Raw genomic sequence first — 22,803 nt, 5'->3', positions numbered from 1 at the left:
ATAGAAATGCATTCAGTTTGTAGTTGCTGCAAATGGGCCTGCCCAAATCCAAACCACATACCAACCTGTTGCTGTTGAGTCGATTCCAACTCATGGTGACCCCATGTGAGTCAGAATATAACGGTGCTCCATGGAGTTTTCAGTGGCTGATTTTTCAGAAATAGATCTCCAGGTCTTTCTCCCAAGGTGCCTCTGGATGGATTCAAACCACTAACCTTTCAGTTAGCAGCCAAGCATGTTAACCGTTTGCACCACCAACCAACCAGTTGCCACCCAGGGATTCCCAGAATCATATAGTTTTGTTTTTGTTGTTGGTGCTGTTAGATGCCATTGAGTCTGCTCTAACTCACAGATACTCTATGTGCAACAGAACGAAACACTGCCTGGTTCTGCACCATCCTCACAATCGTTGTTACACTTGAGCCCGTTATTGCAGCCACTGTGTCCATCCATCTTGTTGAGAGTCTTCCTCTTTCTCGCTGACCATGTACTTTACCAAGCATCACGTCCTTCTCCAGGGACCGATCCCTCCTGATAACATGTCCAAAGTATGTGGAATGTAGTCTCACCATCCTTGCTTCTGTGGAGCCCCCTGGCTGTACTTCCTCCAAGACAGATTTGTTCGTTCTTTTGGCAATTCATGGTATATTCGATCCTCTTCACCAACACCATAATCAAAGGTGTCAATTCTTCTTCAGTCTTCCTCATTCATTGTCCAGCATTCACGTGCATATGAGGCAACTGAAAACACCATGGCTTAGGTCAAACACACTTTAGTCTTCAAGGTGACATGTTTGCATTTTAACACTTTAAAGAGGCCTTTTGCAGCATATTTGCCCAATGCAATGCGTCATTTGATGTCTTGACTGCTGCTTCCATGCGTGTTGATTTTGAATCCAAGTAAAATGAAATCCTTGACAACTTCAATCTTTTCTCCACTTATCCGGACGTTATTTATTGGTCCAGTTGTGCATTGGCTTTGTTAGAGAGTATTAAAGACTTGTTAGAGCCTGAGATTTTCTCCTTAAGGTAATCAGATGGATTGAAAGAAAATTGCAAAGGGAATAGCTTTCTCATTAGTAGACTCATCTAAAATTATCTTCTTGTGTACTTAATAGTTCTGCACTTTGAGAAAATTGATTTAGAATATTTTCAATTGAGAATAATAAAACCCATGGAACTAAGGGAAGTAGGATTCTGCAAGGAAACCTGTAAGAGGCAAAAAGCTGGGCCACACAAGGCTGGAAAGGAATTCAGGAACAAGGGGGACGACACCCAGATCTTACGACTGGGTTACCTGGTCTTCATGCCCCGCTCTTCTCCTTCTAGCACCCACCTAGATGTGGTCTTTTGTTGTTATTAGTCGCGTGGAGTCTGCTCCGTCTGACTCACAGTGACCTTATGTATGCCAGAGCAAAACTTGGCCTGGTCCTCTGCCTCATCATGACTGTTGCTCTGCTTGACTCCTTCGTTGCGGCTATTGTGTCAATCCATCTCATTGAGGGTTTCCCTTTTTTCATTGACCCTCTACTTTACCAAAGGAGCCCTGGTGGCACAGTGATTAAGCACTCGGCTGGAATCCCAAAGGTCAGCAGTTCAAACCTACCAGTCAGCTTCCCTAAACATTACAGCCTTGTAAACCCTATGGGACAGTTCCACTCTATTCTAGAGGGTTGCTATGAGCTAGAATTGACTCAATGGCAATGGGTTTGGGGTTTTTTTTTTTACTTTACCAACAATGATGTCCTTTTCTAGTGATTGGTCTTTTTGATGACTTGTCCAGAGAAAGTGGTGTAGATGTTAACAATGCTGATATCAGCTATCTATTACAGAGCGCTGGTCATCACTCCAAGTGCTTCATATGCACTAGCTCTCTCAGTCCTTACAACAAACAGCCCTAGGAGGTGGTGAGGCACAGAGAAGTCAGGCTTTTGGCCAAGGTCACAGAGCTAATCAATAGATGGTGGCTTGATAGTCATCACAGTCCTTTTTTCTGGGTGACTCAACATCTTTCATCTTCTATGTCTCCTGCCTCTCCCAAGACCATGCTTTAAAGGCCCATCATACAGGCATTTGCTTCCAGGGATTTCCCAGTTCTTGGGGCGCTATGGGAATGACCAATTTAATTAGGGCAGGCAACTCCTTCTCCCCTCCCCCACCTCTTCCCCCAGCTTCCACTCCACGAGAATTTTCTGTAAAAGCAGAAAACACAGGAGACAGGGATTTTCATCCCCCATAGTGGGCATCAAAGAAGCCCTGGTGGTGCAAAATGTCAAGCGTTCAACTGCTAACCGAAAGGTTGTCAGTTCAAACCCACCCAGCAGCTCAGTGGGAGAAAGACGTGGTGATCTACTTTTGTAAAGATTGTAGCCTAGGAAACCTTATGGAGCAGTTCTACTCTGTCACATGGGATCACTATTAGTTGAAAATTGACTTGACAGCACACAACAATGGGCATCAGTTGCCAGATATCTCTCCTGGTTTGAGCATCTCAACACATGGTATGTAATTCCACAGGTCAGCCTGACCTTTTCACACAAGCCAAATACTTCAGCAGGTGCAAGCCATGTCCAAAATGGAAGACCAAAACAGGCCGTGTTGGACTTGGGAAGAGACATGTTCTGGGTACTCTACCTTATGGGAAGTCTAAGTATTTTGAAGGATAATTTTGACTGTACACAATTTTTAGTTAATTCAGAACCTAACTACTGTTTCAGGTGAGATTCCACCGAATTTCCCCCTCCATTCTTCATGCCTCTTCTTTATGTTATGGCTGTTGTTTCTTAGCACTTTGGTTTCTCACCATGCCTTCATGGCATCTGCCAACTACATTCTTTCTTATTCAATCCTTAAATTCTGTCATTAAGCAGGTCCCTACTATTACCCCCACCTTCAGGGTGCATTGGAAAAGGTGACATCAGCTGCACACATCCACACAGCTTGTTCCCAGTGGAGCTGAATGAGATCCAAACACTGTCTAACTCCAGAGCTTAATGGCTGAGAAACAAGTGAACCTTCTTTCTTTGGATACCAAAACAAAGCAGGATGAAATCTAAAGACACCACATTTTTAGTTTAATTTGAGGTGAAGAGAAAGGAGACACAGATCAAGGCCTGTGACCACCTCGCTCTCTTGGTTTTCCTTCTCCATGCAACTGAACAGGACAGGTAGAATACAAGAAGGTTGTAAGTGACCTTTCTTTGCAGTTAGATAAATGTGGCTTTATATCCCGCACAGCCATTTAATAGCTATGTGACCTGGTACAAGTTACTTAACCTCTCTGGGCCTTTCTCATGAGTAAAACAAAGGTAATAATATTATCTCACTGAATGTGGTGAAGGATAAATGAAATAATGCATTTTAAAGCCGTAGGACAGGATATCCCATTGCTGTCAAGTTGATTCCAACTCATAGTGACCTTACAGGACAGGGTAGAACTACCCCATAGGGTTTCCAAGGCTACAGTCTTTACGGAAGCAGACTTTCTCCCATGGAGCAGCTAGTGGGTTCAAACACTGGGCCTTTCAGTAGGCAGCTGAAAGCTTTAACCATTGAGCCACCAGGGCTCCTAGCACAGGATATCAATAAAATAATAATTTTTCAAACTTGGTTTTCATCAGCTCAATGTTCACAGGACCTGCAAGAAAACCAAGCACTTGGGTATTGAAAAACACACTGGGGAATTTATTTCCAATTCTAGTCTGCAAATTATATTTAATGCAATCAAGTTTGATTATAATATTTAGATATTTTTTTAAATGCAGTGTGTTACTATAATGAATTGCTTATGAGAGGATGTCAGCTCATACACAAAAATTTTATAGTAAACAAAGCACATCAGCTGAATCCATTCAAAAAAAGTGAACAGACTCCTGGGCTCACAGACCTAGTAACAGCTCTAACCACCTGGTGACAGGACATTAAAAGTTCAAACTAGCTCACTTGAGCAGCCTATTTGGGCATGTCAAAACAAAACAAAATAAGAAAGCTAGGACACAGTAAGCAAACATAAAATAAATAAGTAAAAACAATAACTTACTGATGGTTCAGAGACAATAGTCAGTAAAAATCACATAAAGAGGCAGACCTCGGTGGCTTCAGCAAGCTCCCAAAACAAAGAACCAAGAAATCTTCTGGATGAAGAGAATAATACACATCATATAAAATGATAAAAAAAAAAAAAATGATAGAGCAGGTAATGTCTTTTAGAAAAAAGAAAGAGAAAAAAAAAGAGAAAGGAAAGAAGGGGAAGGAAGGAGAGAGGGAGAAAGGAAGGTAAGGATTCAGGATTTTCCGACAGAAATGAAAAAAATTCACAAATTAGTATAATGAGAAAAGTCAAAACCTCCTTAGCAATAGCATGGAGATGACAAATATAATTCCTGGTCTAATATTACTATAATATGGCTTTCAAAGAACTTCTTTCTTTTTTAATCAAATAATTATGGGAACAATATACTATTTGGCACAGAGAACTGAAAAAGTATTTTATCAGAGAACATTAATTAGGACATGTGGTATTTCTTTTAGCATTTAAAGCTACCACATTTTTTTTTTTTAGTACTAAGAGAAAAAATTTTTAGTTGTCTTGTGTGTTGGCAATCTATGTTGTTTTTAAATAATCACAATGCAGCAACCCACCAATATCCAGGCAGCGAACAACCTTAGGCTGGATAGCTTGTGAAGTGAGATGCATATTTTTCAATTCTGGCCTGATAAACCAGCTTCCTCACAGGCTTTGTAATGAAATAAGAGATGTCAAAACTGCCGCTGCAATGACAGCCTCTTTACCCACAGGCCACTTGGGTCCAGCTGTGAGGAACCTCTTCCCTCTACACCCCTCAGATACACCATAGCCTCCCTTAGTAGCCTTGACAACTACCTACCGGCATAGTTCAGCTCAGCTTGGAGGATTTCAAGCACATTGATTATTGGAAGTTGAATTCTGACATGATCAAAGATGAATCAAGATGAAAATGCCCCATGAATTAGCACTAGGACATTCAAGATAACAACCCAGTGTTTTCATAAAGAAAATACCTTCACAGCTGGGGCAAGCTCACCAAAGACTGAACTTTTTTGTTTGTTTAATAGGTGGGAAATTTATACACATAGGCAAAATTCTAGACTCATTACTGCTCTTGTTGCATGCTGTCAAAGTTGATTCCAACTCATAGCAACCCCATGTGACACAGTAGAGCTGGCCCATAGGGTTTTCTAGGCTGTAATTTTTAAGAAACAGATCACCAGGTCTTTCTTCTGGGTGAGTCTGAACCACCAACCTTTTGGTCAGCAGCCGAGTGCTTAATCCTTGCATCGCGCTTAGATGTATTACTACAAACCATTGCCGTCGAGTCGATTCTGACTCACAGAGATCCTATAGGACAGAGTAGAACTGCCCCATAGGGTTTCCAAGGAGCACCTAGTGGATTCGAACTGCTGACCTTTTTGGTTAGCAGCTGCAGCTCTTAACCACTGTGCCACCAGGGCTCCTAGATGCATTACTAGGGATCACTAATTACTAGGTAACACTAGACATGTCAAGGATTACTACATTTGTAAACTGCTTTCCTTATCTGTAAAATGGGTGTAAACTAGGACCTATCACACAGGGTCATCGTGAGGGTCAAATGAGTTCACAACAGCCCAGCAATTATCATTTTTGAATGTCCAGTCCTCAGGGATCACACCTAGGTGTCACAATATCTAATAAGGACCAGCTCCATGATTTGGAGCCCAATAGAAAATAAAATGTGTGGCCCTTATTTAAAAATTATTAAGAATTTCAAGACTGTCCCTACAGAGCATGAAACCAAGGACAGAGCTTCTCTGAGCACGGGGCCATGTGGGACTGCCAGGTCACTTGCCCTTGAAGCCCACAGAATATGTGATAACACCACAACTTAGAAATGAGAACATTGAGGCCAAGATAGTCACTCCAATAGTGTAGGGCGTGAAACAAAGAATGCCTCAGGGCGGTCACACAGACAAGCCACACAATTCTATGAGCCCATATGTCATGGTTAAGATTGTGTGTTAACTTGGCTGTGCCATGATTCTCAGTGTTTTGGCAGTCGTATAATGTTGTGATCACTTCACCGTTGAGATTTGAGATGTGATCACTCCCATGATGGGATCTGCTGTGAGTAGCCAATGAGTTGAAAGGGAGTTTCCTTGGGAGCGTGGCCTGTATCAAATATAAGCAGACATTCTGGCAAGGTTTGGGGGCATTCTGCCCACTCTGGATTCTGCAGCTGGCTCCTGTTCATGTGACCTCCAACTCTTGGGACTTGAGCTAGTGGCTTACCTATGGTCTTCCTGTCAATCTCGGGATTCATCAATCTTCACAGCCTGTGAGCAAGAACCTGCTCTCTGACCTGCCAATCTTGGGTTTGTCAGCCCCTGTGGCTATATGCATCAGGAGAAGCCTCTATCCTGACCTACGGACTTGGGACATTCCAGCCTCTACATTTCCTTGCAAGCCATTTCCTTGATATATACATATATATACACTTTACTGGTTTTGCTTCTCTAGAGAACCCAGCCTAAGACATCATGTGTGATAAAATTTAGAAATTATGGCACAAGACCAAGTTTTACGTACAAGTATCCTTACCGTGGGGGTCTAGGAGATTTATGAATAAGCCTGGACAATGTCTATGAAGCTCCTGAAATAATGTGTCAAGTGTTGTGTTTGTACACCTTTTTCTGGGAAAACTGTTCATAGGGAATCCAAGGCCTCAAATCAGGGATTGGAACCACTCCATTGTTGTTGTTAATTGCCCTCAAGTCAGCTCTGACTCATAGCGACAGTCTTAGTCATTTAGTGCTGCTATAACAGAAATAGCACAAGTAGATGGCTTTAACAAAGAGAAGCTTATTTTCTCACAGTAAAGTAGGCTAAACATCCAAATTCAGGGTATCAGCTCCAGGGGAAGGCTTTCTCTCTCTGTTGGCTCCGGAGGAAGGTCCTTGTCTTTGATCTTCCCTGGCTGAGGAGCTTCTCAGGTACTGGGACCCTGGATCCAAAGGAGGCTCTCTACTCCTGGTGCTGCTTTCTTGGTGGTATGAGGTCCCCACTCTCTGCTTGCTTCCCTCTCCTTTTATCTCTTGTAAGATAAAAGGTGGTGCAGGCCACACCCCAGGGAAACTTCCTTTACATGGAATCAGGGATGTGACCTGGTAAGGGTGTTACAATCCCACCCTAAATCTCTTTAACATAAAATTACAATCACAAAATGGAGGACAACCATAGAACACTGGGAATCGTGGCTGATCCAAGTTGATACACACATTTTTGGGGGGACATAAACCCATGACAGCAACCCCACATATAATAGAAAGAAACATGGCCTGCTCCTGCACCATCTTCATGATCACTGGTATGTTTGAGTTCATTGTTACGGTTATTGTGTCAATCCGTGTCCTTGGGGGTCTTCCAGCTGTGTGGCCTTATTCAAGTCACTCTACATTGCTAAGCATCTGTCTCTTCACCTGGAACATGATGCTAGTGCTTCCTTCAGACACATGCTGCCTCAGTTTGGCCTCAGTTTTCTTATCTCTAAAATGGAACTGTTAACAACGCCTGCTTCCTCAGGTGGTTGTGAGAATTATATGAGATAAAAGTACAAAAAATAAAACAATAAAAAACCTTTGTTACAGGGGACAGAAAATTTGTTAGCTGGTTGGTTATAGTAAACTGCTAAAAACGTAGACCCTTTGGGTGGAGGGACATGGAGGACTTTTCCTCCTCTATACAATGCTCTGTAGAACTTTCCCAACGTTCTATTTTGAACATATAGCACATTTATGGTCACAAGAAGCCAAAAAGAATTGGGCCCAATTAGATCTGTTGGTGTTTCTGCAGATTTGGGATATATTCATAATCTCCTAACAGTCTTTTCCCCTTCTTACCAGTTGCCACCGACTCACAGTGACCCCATGTGTGTCAGAGTACACCTGTGCTACATACAGCTTTCAGTGGCTGATTTTTCAGAAATAGGTCACCAGGCTTTTCTTCTGAGGTGCCTCTGGGTGCACTGAACTTCTAACCTTTCAGTTACCAGCCAGGCACGTTAACGATCTGCATCATCCACAGATTCCTTTTCCTGTCTTAATGTCCCCAAAATATAGATTAACTATATTAGAAATGAGTTGAACTTGTTGAACTTGTAAAAAACGAGCAGAACATACCTCTCAAGAAACAGCGTAGCAGAGTGGTTAGGAAATTGGTCTGTACTAAGCCTGAACATGGCTACTGGGCACTTAAAAGGTGGCTGACCGGAACTTGGATGTGCTATGAGTGGAAATTACACCCCAGACAGTGAAGACTTAGTCCCAGAAAAAAAGAATGTAGAATACTTCATTAATAATTTATTTTTGTATTGATTATTGCAGAAATGATAATATTTTGGATACATTGATTTAGACAATATATTAAGCATTTTGCCTTTTTTTTTTTTTAACTTTTTTCTTATGACTACTAGGAATTTTGAAATTACATACACGGTTTGCATTTATGCCTCATGTTATATTTCCATTGGGCAGCAGTGTCTCAGAGGGTTCTCATGAAGATGAAATAAAGAAGTAATCACCAATGTTTATACAATGCTTACCGCCTGCCTGCTGTTGTTCTAGGCACCTGCATGTATCAACTTATCCTACAATCTCCCTTTGACACACTGTTATCCCCAATTTTTCAGGTGAGGAAACTGAGGTTCAGAGCACTCAAGTTCCTTGTCCAAGGTCACAAAGCCATTAAGAAAAAAAAAAGTATCTGGATGAGGAGGCTGGCTGATTACCCACTGGTTGTGGGACCTCAGATGAGGGAATAAATGAACCTCAGTGTGCCTCAGTTTACCCTCATGGAATGTTGAGTAATAATAACACCTGCTCATGTATTGTGCGATTCAAAAAAAAAAATAGTAAACTTTGACCATTTAGGACAGGGCTGGGCCTATAATACCAAAATGCTGTCGCCATTAAGTTGATTCTGACTCATAGCAACCCTATAGAACAGAGTAGAACCGTCTCCTGGGGTTTCCTAGGCTGCAATCTTTATGGAAGCAGATTGCCAGGTTTTTTTCTCCCTGGGAGCTGCTGGTAGGTTCGAACCGCCTAGTTTTAGCTGAGCGCTTAACCAGTGTGCCACCAGGGCTCCTTGGTGATCTGTAATTGTTACCTATTTTTGTTCAGTAATAATTGATTCTCTATTTTTCCAATGTGACCTCCAAGATCTAAAACTAGTAAGAAAGGAAAAACCTTGGACTGGAGGACGAAGGTTTTGCAACAGAGAACACAAACTGGGAGCCAGCCTTCCTGGCCGTGGCACCCGCCCCTGCCAATCCCTGTGCCCTTGTGTGACCTAGGGCAAATTACCTAGCCTCTGCTTGGCGACAGGACCTGACACACAGTAGGTGCTACACAAGGGTTAGCTATTATCACCATTATGATTGAGTTCCTATTACTGGACAAGTGTCTTTTCTTCTTACATGTGAAAACCAACAGTTACTGTTACCAGTTTAGCGTTATTTCCCCAAACTCAAGCTTATTATGCTTTTCATAAACTCTTTTGCCACAAGGAAAGAACAAAAACTAATACAACTGTAGAGTGTTTATCCTGGTAAGAAGAAACACTGGGTTTTCTAAAGCATATGAACATTTTCCAGGTTCATGGATTTACAGGCAAGCCATTCTGTTCCCAGTTATTAACACATACACCTAAGCCAGCTCGTCAAAATAGAGGGTATAGAAATATTTTGAGCACAGTCACGGTCACACACCCAAGAAATCCTGATACCTGCCTTGGTTCATCCTGGCAACAACCAGATGGAATGAATTATTATTAAACCCATTTTACAGCCTAGGGAACTGAGGTGCAAAGCCAACTCTTCACTAATTTGCCCAAGATCTCATGAGTCGGAATCGACTAGACGGCAGTTCACTTTCCTTTCCAAAATAATTATCTTGAGTGAAACCACAGTAGCTTGGAGCCAGGGACACTTCCTCAAAATGTGGGGACAAGCAAACATTAACTGTCTCCCCACATTCTCAGTTGTTTTTTGGGTTTTTTTAACAGCATAATCTACCGTGTTGCTGTTTTTGACACAATAAACGAGAGAGCAATCCTTGGCCTTGTGATTCTCCTGTCTTCTCTTTCCTTCTTAAGGAGGTGCTGTTTTTGTCTACTCAGCCCAAATAACTAGTCACCAAGACCCTGAGTGATATGTGACTTATAGAGAAAAATTCCACACACATTCCCTAAATAATCATCCCCAGGAGTTATGTAGTCCATCACTTCCAAGCCAAAACGGCGCTATTTATTTCTTTTTCATCGTCCTCAATCTATTTTTCAGTGTTCTGCATTATCATCTGCTAAATATATTCCAATGTGCTGTGTGTTTTAGTCCCTGGTGCCAAGACCTTGGGTGCCTCTTTGCCCCCACCTCAGGAATTCCACAAATAAATCCTGGAATGGGGACAAATGAAGTGAGGAGCCAATCCCTAGAATCCAGAAAGAAGTAGCCTAGTAAACATTTGCTTATTCGTCCCCTGTTTTCTCTTCCTATCCTAATCCCATAATTTCTCCTTATAGGAAACACACACCACTTTATAAAAGCACTTCATCAAACATTGATCTATTTTTGTCTCTCAGGGAGGTGCCAGCAGATGCGCTTTGAACTGCTTCTCCCCGGCCTGGCCAGCTCATTCAGTCCTCCCCTCAAAGGAGCCTTCTTTCACCTCTTTAAAAATCACGGCCCTTCCTCTCATTTTGGAAGACTTCAGTCAAAAAGGTCCCACAAGGTTGTGGCCAGAGAAGTCCAGAAGATTCCCAGTCAACCCCCGAAAATCACAAATGTTCCCATGCACAGGCTGTGGGTGTGGAAACCCTGTCCGGCGTTTAAGAACTTCAAGGTAAACAATTCTTTGCAAAGCAGCCTTTAAATTGGCTTTCAGGGAGCGACTTAGGATGACTGGGCATTTTTTGAGCTTGGGGTATGATTTGTTGTCCTTCTTCAAAAGGAAGGTTTAAATCGTTCATTCTGCCATTCTGTTGTCAACGCTGCACTGAAGCACAACTTCAACAATGCAGCCATAACTAAACCAGATTATCTATCTGGACTTAATCTAGAGCGAACAAAGAAATCCATTCAAATTGCCCTGAAATCCAATTTAATCCATAAACACGAATGGGCAAGTCAACATTCTGTGTAACTTTAACGCAGTCATATGATTTTAAAAGTACAGTATGCCAGAGAATGGTCAATGTCTTAAAAAAAAAAAAAAAGCCATAAATTTAATCATTAAACATAAACTTGGCACGATGATTTCTCAGAGATCTTTTCTACTTCAGGAGGAAGCTATTCAAGCTGCTGCGGTGAAAGGTATTTAGGGGAAATTGCTTTGTGTATCCCAGCTGTTTGCTATTCCTATACCCTCCTAGAAGCAACGCCCTCTGGCTTCTTTAAGCGAGATACAAATATAAACGGGTGTCCAATAAAAATACAGGCCAGCCTTCAAAATGCTGAATTTCTAAAAGCAGATAATGTTGGAAGCAAAATCAGAGAGCATAAGAGAACGTTGGTGTTTCTAGCTCTTAAGAATATGCTTCTCCGTCCACCCCTTTATTGCATTTTGCTTTGATAAGACCAAGGGTGTATTTCTTTCTTTCTTTTTTTAACATTCCAATCCAAGTTTTCGGTTTGTTAATTTTTTTTCAATACCCAAGACGTTCAAGTGTTCGTGTAGCCTTTCCTTTCTGTTTAATGCTATTAATTATATTCTTGTTCTGTCTGTTAAAAGCTGTCCCTCCGGCAGAGATTCAAGGGAAATTTCAAAGAGCAGGCATATTTATCAAGGAGGGAAAAAAAAAAAAATGAAAATAAAGACAGCACTGGAGCATATTGGATATATAAACTGTTCTTCCTGAAAAGATAAATGATTTGTTAATGAATAGATCCTTTAGGCCATAAAAAATCCATTTATTTTCTTTTGAATTTGAATAGAAGAGATTTGCATTTTTCCTGCGCAGTTACACTTAAATTAAAATGCAGACCAGGAGGCAAGCATACAATCAAATGAAATCATAACTGGGGTATACTGTATTATTCATAAAAACAAAATTAATAGATCCAGGAAAGGAAGCGCTGTGGTGAGGAATAAGTACACTGACACCAAATACCTACTGAAGGAGGAGAAAATAAAGCTGACTGAGAAAACCTACCAATTGGGAAAAGAAGTTTGGCATTTATTCTCACCTTATTCAGGAGTGGTTGGGGGGACGGGGGATGGGCAACGTATTTATCTTGTATGTAATCAGCCATGTCTAAAATGCCTGCTTTCCTGATAGCAAAGCGTTAAAAATGTTTCTCTGTATTTTGATCTCTAATTATATGTATAAGAAGCCCTGGTGGCAATGGTTAAGCACTCAGCTGCGAACCAATAGGTCAGCGGTTCGAGCCCACCAGCCGCTCTGTGGGAGAAAGACCTGTTGATCTGCTCCTGTAAAGATGACAGCCTAGAAAACTCTATGGGGCGCTTCTACTCTGTCCTACAGGGTCGCTATGAGTCGGGATTGACTCAACAGTGCACAACAACAAATTATATATAGAGATTGGAGCCCTGGTGGTACAGTGGTTAAGAGCTACAGCTGCTAACCAAAAAGGCAACAGTTTGAATCCACCAGTCGCTCCTTGGAAACCCTATGGGGCAGTTCTACTCTGTTCTATAGGGTGGCTATAAGTCTGAATTGACTTGATGGCAATGGGTTTGGTTTTGGTTTTATATATAGACAGAGAGAGTCAACCACAGATTTTTCTCAAAGTAGAGTAGAAACAAGATTCCCCCCCTCCCCAAAATATATTTCAAGTAAATGTATTTCGGGGGCTTTAGTCTGACAGCCACAGATGGCCAAGAACAGGAAGGTTGGGTGAAAACCCTCCAGACCCTTTGTGTCTCTTCCTCTCTCTCAGTTTCCCCTCTTCCACCCCACATGCACAGAAGAAAGTATTCCACTGTCTTTGATTATCATTAAACAACAGTAGAGAGTTTGCTGAAAGACTGGTCTCTCTAGAGAGTTGTCCCTGCCAGTCTGGTGAAGACAAAAAACAACTTAGCAGCCACCAAAGAAGGCCTCAGGAGTAGAAGGTCTTAAAAATCAGGAGAAGAGAGAAAAATGAATTTCTTTGAATTGAGGAAGTAATCCAAGATAAGCAAATCTGCCGTGTACACATTCCAAACTTAAAAAAAAAAAAAAGGTGTGGCAAAGTCAGAATGCCTACAGGCAGGGGTCAGGTAGCAGCGAAGTGAGCAAGGCAGCAGGGTGGGGCTCTGATAGTCTGAAGAGTGAGGGCTAAGATCCTCATCCCCAGCCCCCAATCGCCAAGGAGGAGGAAGTGGCAGCTTAGTGTGATCAGAGCTCACATTTTGTTCAGAGAAGCCAGAAATCCAGACTTTTAGGTAAAAGCTCACTCACTTCAGAAAGGTTAGCAACTACTTCAAAATGTTTAAACATCACCTGAGCCAAACAAAACATGACTGTGGTCTAACTCTGCCCTTGCCTACCAGTTTGCTGTCTGTACTTATGGAGAGCATAAAAACCCAGAAAAAGATTCTTCAGAGCATATACTTACACCCATTGGTGGCCTAAGGAGCCCTGGTGGCTAAGTCCTGGTGCCCTGCTACTAAGCAAAAAGTTGGCAGTTCGAATCCACTGTGACAGAAGTACCTGGGGATTTGCTCCCATAAACATTACAGCCTAGAAAACCCTATGGGGCATTTCTACCCTGTCCTATAAGGGTCGCTATGAGTCAGAATCAACTCCACGGCAACAGATATTGGTGACCTATTGTTAGGTAATAACTGAAGGACTCTGGTTGACTGGATAGATTTTGACTGAGAGGATAGACACTTTACTTTTTAGCTTTGTCATACGTCATTTATTCATTGAACTGTTCTTCACTGAGTGTCCACTATGTGCTTGACACTGGGTGTTGTGTAGAGTGCTCTTGTCTACAGTGAAAGCCCAGGTGAGAAGCCTGTGCCTTTGGGCATATACAGCCAATGATTCCACGACAATTACAGCAGATTTGGACTGGGGGAAGTTTGGAAGGCAGTCTTCTCTCTTAAAGGAGCCCTGGTGGCACAACGGTTAAGCACTCGGCTACTAACCAGAAGATTGGCGGTTCAAACCCATCCACAGCAGCTCTGCAGGAGAAAGACCTGGAGATCTGCTCCTGTAAAGATTACAGCCTAGGAAACCCTGTGGGACAGTTTTACTCTTTCTCATAGGGTTGCTGAGTCAGAATCGACTTGATGGCAATGGGTTATTCTCTCTTGAATTGGCAGGCTGTTTATCATATGCAAAGGTCCCTTGTAGTGCCAATGTTCTGCCCTCAACTACTAACCCAAAGGTTGGTGGTATGAACCCACCAGCGGTGCTGCGAGACAAAGGCCTGACAATCTGCTTCCATAAAGATCACAGGCAAGAAAACCCTACAGAGCAGGTCTACTCTACAACACATAGCATCGCCAAGAGTCCGGACTGACTCGATGGCAACGGGTTTAGTTTTTGGATATTACACGTTGACTAATTAAATCTTTGATTTAATAGATTCATACCTGCTAGACGGATTCATTAAGGATTTCTCGAGACTTGGAAAGATGACTTTTTCTCGTCTGCGTTTGTGTCTGTGTTACAGTCTCGAGCCCGGATTTTATCTTCACGATGCTGAAAATACTAGTTAACTCCCTGAAAGACATTCATGTTTCTCTTCGGGCCTTACGTGGGCAAACAGAAAAACCGACTCGTCTGGTGTAGTGTAGACATTTTCTTTTTCTTGGAAGTGATCCACTTCACAACAGAACTAATCTTTTTTCCTAAGGAATAGTAATACATGAAAGTGGACATTAAGAGTGGTCTTATGAATGGTTTAAAAATCACAGGTACCAAAAGAGACAATTTCTTGCTCAGTTGGAAGAGTGATAATTTGGTGCATCCCGTCCGGAAGTCAGCCTGCTAATATGAAACCAAGTGTAAGACCTGGGTGCCACTGATGCAGGTATGCTACCTCTGGGGATTTGCCAGGAGTCTTTGGGTGGCACAAACAGTTAAGTGCTGGACGACTGCTAGTTGGAAGCTTGGCATTCGAACCCACCCAGAAGCACCTTGGAAGACAGGCCTGGTGATCTGCTTCCAAAAAGTCAGCCTTAAAAACCCGGGTGGAGCAGTTCTACTCTGTACACGTGGGGTTACCAGGAGTCGGAATCAACTCGATAACAACGACAACAATAGGGACTTGCCTTAAGGAGAACATCTCACAAACATCAAAAGCTAGATGCATGGGGGTGTTTGCACAAAGCCAAATCTGGAATAATTATAAATCACCAACAGCCTGAATGTTCCCGGTAAGTGGACAAAGCGTTACATGAACTATGGCATCACCCCACAATGGACTATTTTTGGTCAGTAGCTAAGATAATGTAGATCTATGTTTATTCTCACAGGAAGAAAGTCTATAAGGCACTGCACAAAATGTGTAGAGGATAATTCTATTTATGAAAAATTGCTGGACGCACGTGTGTCTGTATGTGTGTAGAAGTCTAGAACGATGTTCATCAAAATGCTAAGTGTTCATTTCGATGTGATCAAATCGTAAACCATAAAACCCACTGCCGTCGAGTCAATTCCAACTCATAGCGACCCTATAGGACAGAGTAAAACTGTCCCATACACCTTCCAAGGAGCGCCTGGTGGATTTGAACTGCTGACCTTTTGGATAGCAGCTGTAGCCTTTAACCACTACACCACCAGAGTTTCCGATCAAATTGTAGGTGGTTTTTATTTTCTTTGTATGCTTCTTTAAATTGAACATAGGCAGTTTAAACAACAGCTAAATCTCTTTTCCAAAGGATTAGGAATGCATTAAGCAGAGAAACAACTTGAGTGAAGAGTGGGTAAAATTTAAAAAGTTAAATGCATAAGAAAATGGAATAAAAAACTTTCTAAATTAAATAGTAGTGACGACTGCACATTGAGTAGTAGGCCTTGTCGTGACTTTCTGAGGCTAGGTAGGCTGTCCTTCACTTACTATAAACAGGCACACACAGTACCCCGGAGGTGTGGCCTCTGCACCTGAGCCAGGAGCCACACACCTTTGCCCTGGATGGGGGTGTAGCTAGAAGGATGAAGAGCCGTTGGTGTTTTTGTCATGCTATGCAAGCAGCAAACTGCATCTTTTTTTTTTTTTTTCCTTGCAAGCTCATGCTACTACTTACAAGGTCTTCTGCCATTTGTAATTTGCCTCTGAAGACACATCTGCACACAACCACAGGAATCCGTTGAAAATAAATCAGCTGGTCATTCGCCTGCTTTGTCTACTGGACTCCAACCAGCAGCTTACAGGCAGTTGCATTCTTTAGTTGTTGATGATGATGGGAATATACATAGCAAAACATGCCCCTACTGAACAGTTTCTGCATGTACAATTCAATGACTGACCACATTCTTGAGTTGTGCAATCACCGTCACCCTCCTTTTCTGAGTTGTTCCTCCTCCCATGACATAAACTCACTGCTCCCTAAGTTTCCTAATTTTTTGAGTTGCTATTGCCAATTCGATCCCATATAGATAGTTCTTAAAAGACTATAATGCTTGTGAGGCAGACATTTTTTACTGGCTGAGCTAAACTATTATTTGGTTTTAAGAAGACTTCAGGGGAATTTTGGTTTAAGGTTTAATGAGCATTTCAGGGCAATAGTTTCAGGGGTTCATCCAGTCTCCACGGCTCCAGAAAGTCTGGAGTTCATGAGAATGTGAAATTCTGTTCTATATTTTCCCTCTTTTGATCAGGATTCTGCCACAGAACCTTTGATCAAAACATTCAGTAATGATGGCTGGGAGACATCCAGTTCTTCTGATCTCATGGCAAAGGAGGAAGCTGTTCATGGAGACAACTGACCATACATTCCACTTCCTCCTCCTATTCTTGACTCTTCTTCCTTGCAGGGGCCTCTCTAGGGAAAATAGTACCTAGGGCAGTAGTGTTGAGTTGCTGAATGATCTCTCACAGCTGGTGATGGAAACTGTGATGGCCAATAGAAATTGCTCATTGGCATCATGCTTCACTTGGTGTTCAGGGTGCACACACGCTCAGGGCACTTGCCCTACCTACTATTCCATAGTTATGCCTCTGCCTGAGGCTGTTGCTCCAGGTGAATAGAGACCAATCGCTGTGCCTCGGATGGCATGCTGTCAGATGAGCCTACGGAATGTTTGCTTGGGTTTTCTGTAGATACAACAATATGTTAGAGTCTTCCAAACTATGTTCCATGATGTCAGTAAGCAACAGAAAACACTACAACAACAACAAAAATGATGTGGTCAAATCTGCGTAGGAAATGTCGGGTTAGACAAAATTAAACTGTTTTCCATCCTATGGAGCTGCTTCTTGTTGTGCGCCATCAAGTCGATTTTTGACTCATAGCGACCCCATGTGACAAAGTAGAACTGCTTCATAGGACTTTCTAAGCTATAATCTTTACAGGTGAGCCCTAGTGCGGCAGTGGTTAAAAGCTGGGCTACAAACTGAAAGATCAGCATTCGAATCCACCAGCTGCTCCTTGGAAAACGTATGGGGCAGTTCTACTCTATTCTGTAGGGTTGCTGTGAGTCAAATCGACTCAACGCCAGTGGGCTTGGTTTTTTGGTTTTTTTAATTTTTTCAGAAGCAGATCACCGGGTCTTTCTCCCTTGGAGCCTCTGGATGGGTTTGAACAGCAAATCACTTCTCGTTTGCAGCTGAGCGCTTATAGTTTGTGCCACCGGCGATTGTTACAAAAACTTCTTAGAGCCTTTAAGATGTAAACACATACTGTGAGTGTTTAAGGGGAGGACGTTGTGTTTTCTGAATTTATTTGACTATTTAACCAGTCCTGCCCCAAAGAACAACAAAGTTCTTCAAAAGGATAATAATATGTGAGCCATTTTACTTAAAAAATTCCCTAATTTTTTTTTTTTTTCTTTAACATTCTGCTGCTCCTGCATTCTACTCTTGTTTCCTGTTCATCCGCAGCTCTCCATCGTCCCTTGGTTTCACCATCTCCTAAACCCGTCGTGGGCAAAGATTTTTGCATAAGGGACAATTCAGGGAAAAAATGTTTGTAAAGATGTATTTACTATTATTTAATATACAATTGATCTTGACTCCCCCACTCTGTAAGCTTTTTGGTCACATGTCACGCAGAGTGCTCTAGGTATCCTGAGGGAAGAATTGGGGGGCGGGGAGGAAGTATCTACCAGAAAGGGTTGATAGTAGAGTTGCCAAATAAAATCTGATTTTCAGGTAAACAATAATTTTTTAGTATACAAATACATCCCAAACCTTGCGTAGGACACACACACACACACACACACACACACACAAAGTATTTGTTGTATATGTGAAATGCACATCTAACTGGGTACCCTATAGGTTTTTTTTATTATTAATATTTTATTATGTTCAAGGCATAAATTTACACAGCAAATGAGGTCCCCATTTAACAATTTCTACACAAATTATTCAGTGCTTTGGTTACTTTTTTCACAATGTGTCATCATTCTCATTCATTCCGTTCTGGTTGTGCCATTTCCAGTACTCTAGTTTCCCTGGTCCCTTCCTTACCTTCTCATCTTTGCTTTAATTTTTGACCGTTTAGTCTCCTATAGATGATTTTTTAAAAAAGAAACTCATCACTTACAGGCAATATTCTTTATTTTCTGAGCCAATCTGTCCTGTAGTTGTTGACTACACCTGGCAGCCCTAGCAATGGTACCCTTTCTCCAGTGTTTAGGTTTAATACTTTATATCAGCCAGAGTGAGTTGATTTTGGGATTCTATTATCTAGTTTCGCCTAAACCAACTTTCTTCAGACATTAGTACTTTATCGAAAGCCCTGGTGGAGTAGTGGTTAAGTTCTACGGCTGCTAACCAAGAGGTCGGCAGTTTGAATCCGCCAGGCACTACTTGAAAACTCTATGGGGCAGTTCTACTCTGTCCTATAGGGTCACTATGAGTTGGAACTGACTGGAGGGCAGTGGGTTTAGTACTTTGTCAGCATTATCTTCAAGCCATGGTGACACTGCACAAGCCTGAGCCCAGGCTTCAGGACACCTTGCAGCTTTCATACTTGCAGCCAGGGCTTTGAACTGGTTCATTCCAGTTCGAACCCCTCCTGAGAATTTGCATTTCCACCCCCAGGTATACTAAATCAAAATCTACACTTTGACAACATCTCCACGTGATTTTTATGCATGTGTATGTGTGCTTTAGGTGATCGTTTACAGAACAAATTAGTTTCTCATCCAAAAATTTATACACAAATTATTTTGTGACATTAGTTGCAACCCCTGCAATGTGTCAGCACTCCCCCCCTTTCCCTTTACATCTGGGATTCTCCACGTCCATTCGTCCAGGTTTCCTGTCCCCTCCTGCCATCTTTGTTTTTGGCCAGACGTTGCCCATGGGGTCTCGTATACTTGATTGAACTAAGAGGCATGCTCCTCACGTGTGTCATTGTTTGTTTTTTAGGGCTGTCTAATCTTTGACTGAAAGATGCGCTTTGGGAGTGGCTTCAGTTCTGAGGTAGCAGAGCTTCTGGGGGCCATAGTCTCAGGCGTTCCTTCAGTCTCCATCAGATCAGTAAGTCTGGACTTTTTTTTATGAGTTGGAATTTGTTCTACATTTTTCTCCCACTCTGTCCAGGACCCTCTATTGTGATCCCTATCAGAGCAGTCGGTGATGGTAGCCGGACACCATCCAGTTCCTCTGTGCTCAGGCTGGTGGAGTTTGTGGTTTTTATGGTCCATTAGTCCTTTGGACTAATATTTCCCTTGTGTGTTTGGTTTTCTTCATTCTCCTTTGCTCTGCACAGGATGGTACCAATAGATGTATCTTAGATGACCACTCGCAAGCTTTTAAGAGCGCAGATACTACTCACCAAAGTAAGATGTAGAACATTTTCTTTATGAACTATGTTATGCCAGTTGACCTAGATGCCCCCTGAGATCATGGTCCCAGCCCTTATCTCCAGTAACTCCATCCCTCTAGGTGTTTGGATGTGTCTAGGAAGGTTCTATGACTGTGTGTCCCCTTTGTGCTCTCTCTATTATATATATGACCACACATGTTGTAATATAAATATGTCTACAAAAACATCCCAGCCTAGCCTATGTATGTGTGTGAGTATAGGCCTATACACCTTCCTGCCCGTTCAGCACACGTATCTGCCTTTGTATCTACTTGCAAGTTATTGTTTGTTTTTACTGTTGTTGTAGGGTTGTATATGCTGTAGTATTTACTGTGGTTGCCTCTTTTTTTAATTTTTTTCTTGTGTTCCTCTGAGTGTCTTCGTTTGCCTTAGTCAAATTGTGCTGACTTCCCCTATATTGTGTATTGTCTTTCCCTTCACCAAAGTTAACACTTATCTATTATCTAGTTAGTGATTTCCCCTCCCCAGTCCTCCCCTCCCTTATAACGATCAAAGATTGTTTCTTTCTGTGTGTGACCCTTTTCCTGAGTTTTTATAATAGTGACTTCATACAGTATTTTTCCTTTTGTGATTGACTTATTTCACTCAGCACAGTGCCCTCCAGATTCATCCATGTTGTGAGATATTTTGCAGATTCATCATTGTTCTTTATCGTTGCATACCCGGGTGATTCTTACATATGATAAATTTTGAGAACCACTGCTCTACCAGCGATTCTCAGAATTGGTCCCTAACCACCAGCATTAGCATTGCCCGGGAACTTGTTAGAAAGGCAAATTCTCAGCATGGGTTCAAACCGAAACAAACCAGTTTGAAGCCCTGCTTGAAGCTCTTCGGAATCCTGGGACCATGAGGTGGAGCCAATGTGGGCTACTGTGCTTGAGCATGGGAGACCACATGGTACAGAGACGAGCCATCCCAGCTGAGGACTCCTAGACCATCCAGCCTGACAAGAGCCATCCATGTGAGTGAGACCATCCTAGGTCCTGCAGCAGCCAGCTGGCCCACCAGCTGACCACAAATGCATGAGAGCACCCAGCAGAGATCAAATTAATGTGCTCAGTCTAGAAGATAGGACCTAAAAAAAATGGTTGTTGCTTAAAGCCACTAAATTTCGGGGTGGTTTGTTAGACAGCCAAAGTGAGCCCCCCCAAAATTTTAAAAGCCTTTTGCCGTCGAGTCGATTCCAACTCACAGCGACCCTAGAGGACAGAGGAGAGCTGCCTCATAGGGTTTCTAAGGAGCAGCTGGTGGATTTGAACTGCCGGCCTCTTGGTTAGCAACCGAGCTCTTATCCACTGTACCACCAGGAAAACCAATGTACAGTGCAAAGATATTTGGCTGGACAGACCTTACACTGGACGGAAGAAAACAAAAAAAATGTTTTGCCAGGCCGGCTTTGGGCTCTAAAGATGAACATTATATAATTGCTTCAATTTTTTTTCCATCTTCTTAGAATTCCTTCAATTCTCTGTTTTCCACAAGTATATAGATTTCATTGTTTTTCTTCTATTACAAGAAACAAAAACACGACTGACGTATTTTGCACACATGGTTAATTATGGGGACAATATGTATACAAGCAAAGCTGTGGTTGGAAATTTTTAATTGGGCATACAAGTGGCCACTAAAAATGTTCCAATTAAGTGGTTAGCCATCCAACCACCACACAGTGAACACAGGGGGCTATTTCTCCCACAGCTTTTCAAGACTCAAATGTTGGCTAAAGTTCAATCTATACAACAGTAGCTGAGATATATACTATTTATCTGTTCCTTCATCCAACATATTTACTTAAGGCCACTTTCTTAGTTACCTAGTGCTGTCATAACAGAAATACCACAAGTGGGTAGCTTTAACAAACAAATTTATTCCACAATTTAGGAAGCTAAAAGTCCGCTCTAGGGAAAGGTTTTCTGTCTCTGTCGGCTCTGGGGAAAGATCCTTGTCATCAATCTTCCCCTGGTCTAGGAGCTTCTCAGCACAGGGACCCCAGGTCCACAGGACACGCTCCACTCCCGGCTCTTCTTTTTTGGTGGTAACGAGGCCTGTCTCCTCTCTGCTCAGTTCTCCCTTTTATATCTCAAAAGAGATTGACTCAAAATACAACTAATCCTATAGAGTCCTGCCTCATTAGCATAACTGCCTGTTATCCTGCCTCATTAACATCATAGAGGTTAGGATTTATAACACATAAGACAATTACATCAAGTCACAAAATGGAGGACAACTACACAACACTGGGAATCATGGCCTAGCCAACTTGACACAGTTTTTTGGGGGGACACAATTCAATCCATAACAACTGGCTATGCCAGGAATGTGGGGTACATTAGGGAGTATGACCTACATAGTCCCTGACAACATGGAATTTGTGTTCTACACACCCAATGCTTTGACTTTTTCAAATTTCTTTGACTAGAGTTAGTAAGGAGCCCTGGTGGCACAGTGGTTAAGTACTCAAATGCTGACCAAAAGGTTGGCAGTTTGAATCCCACTCTATGGGATATGGCAGTCTATTTCTATAACAACTACAGCCTTGGAAACCCTATGGGGCAGCTCTGCTCTGTCCTATAGGGTCACTATAAGTCGGAATCAACTCAAAGCAATTTTTTTTTTTTTACTAGGGTCAAGTGAAGAAATTTCTATTAAGCACCTTTGCTTTGAAGAACACTGTGGGGAAAGGAAGCAAAAAAAAGTATTTTTACATTTTCTTTAGGTGATTCTTTATGACCTCAACTAATGCTTTTTCCAGATGTATTTTTTTTCCACAGA

Source organism: Loxodonta africana, chromosome 24, assembly GCF_030014295.1.
Source record: "Loxodonta africana isolate mLoxAfr1 chromosome 24, mLoxAfr1.hap2, whole genome shotgun sequence".
Lineage (NCBI taxonomy): Eukaryota > Metazoa > Chordata > Mammalia > Proboscidea > Elephantidae > Loxodonta > Loxodonta africana.
Note: the sequence above shows the minus strand (reverse complement) of the source record.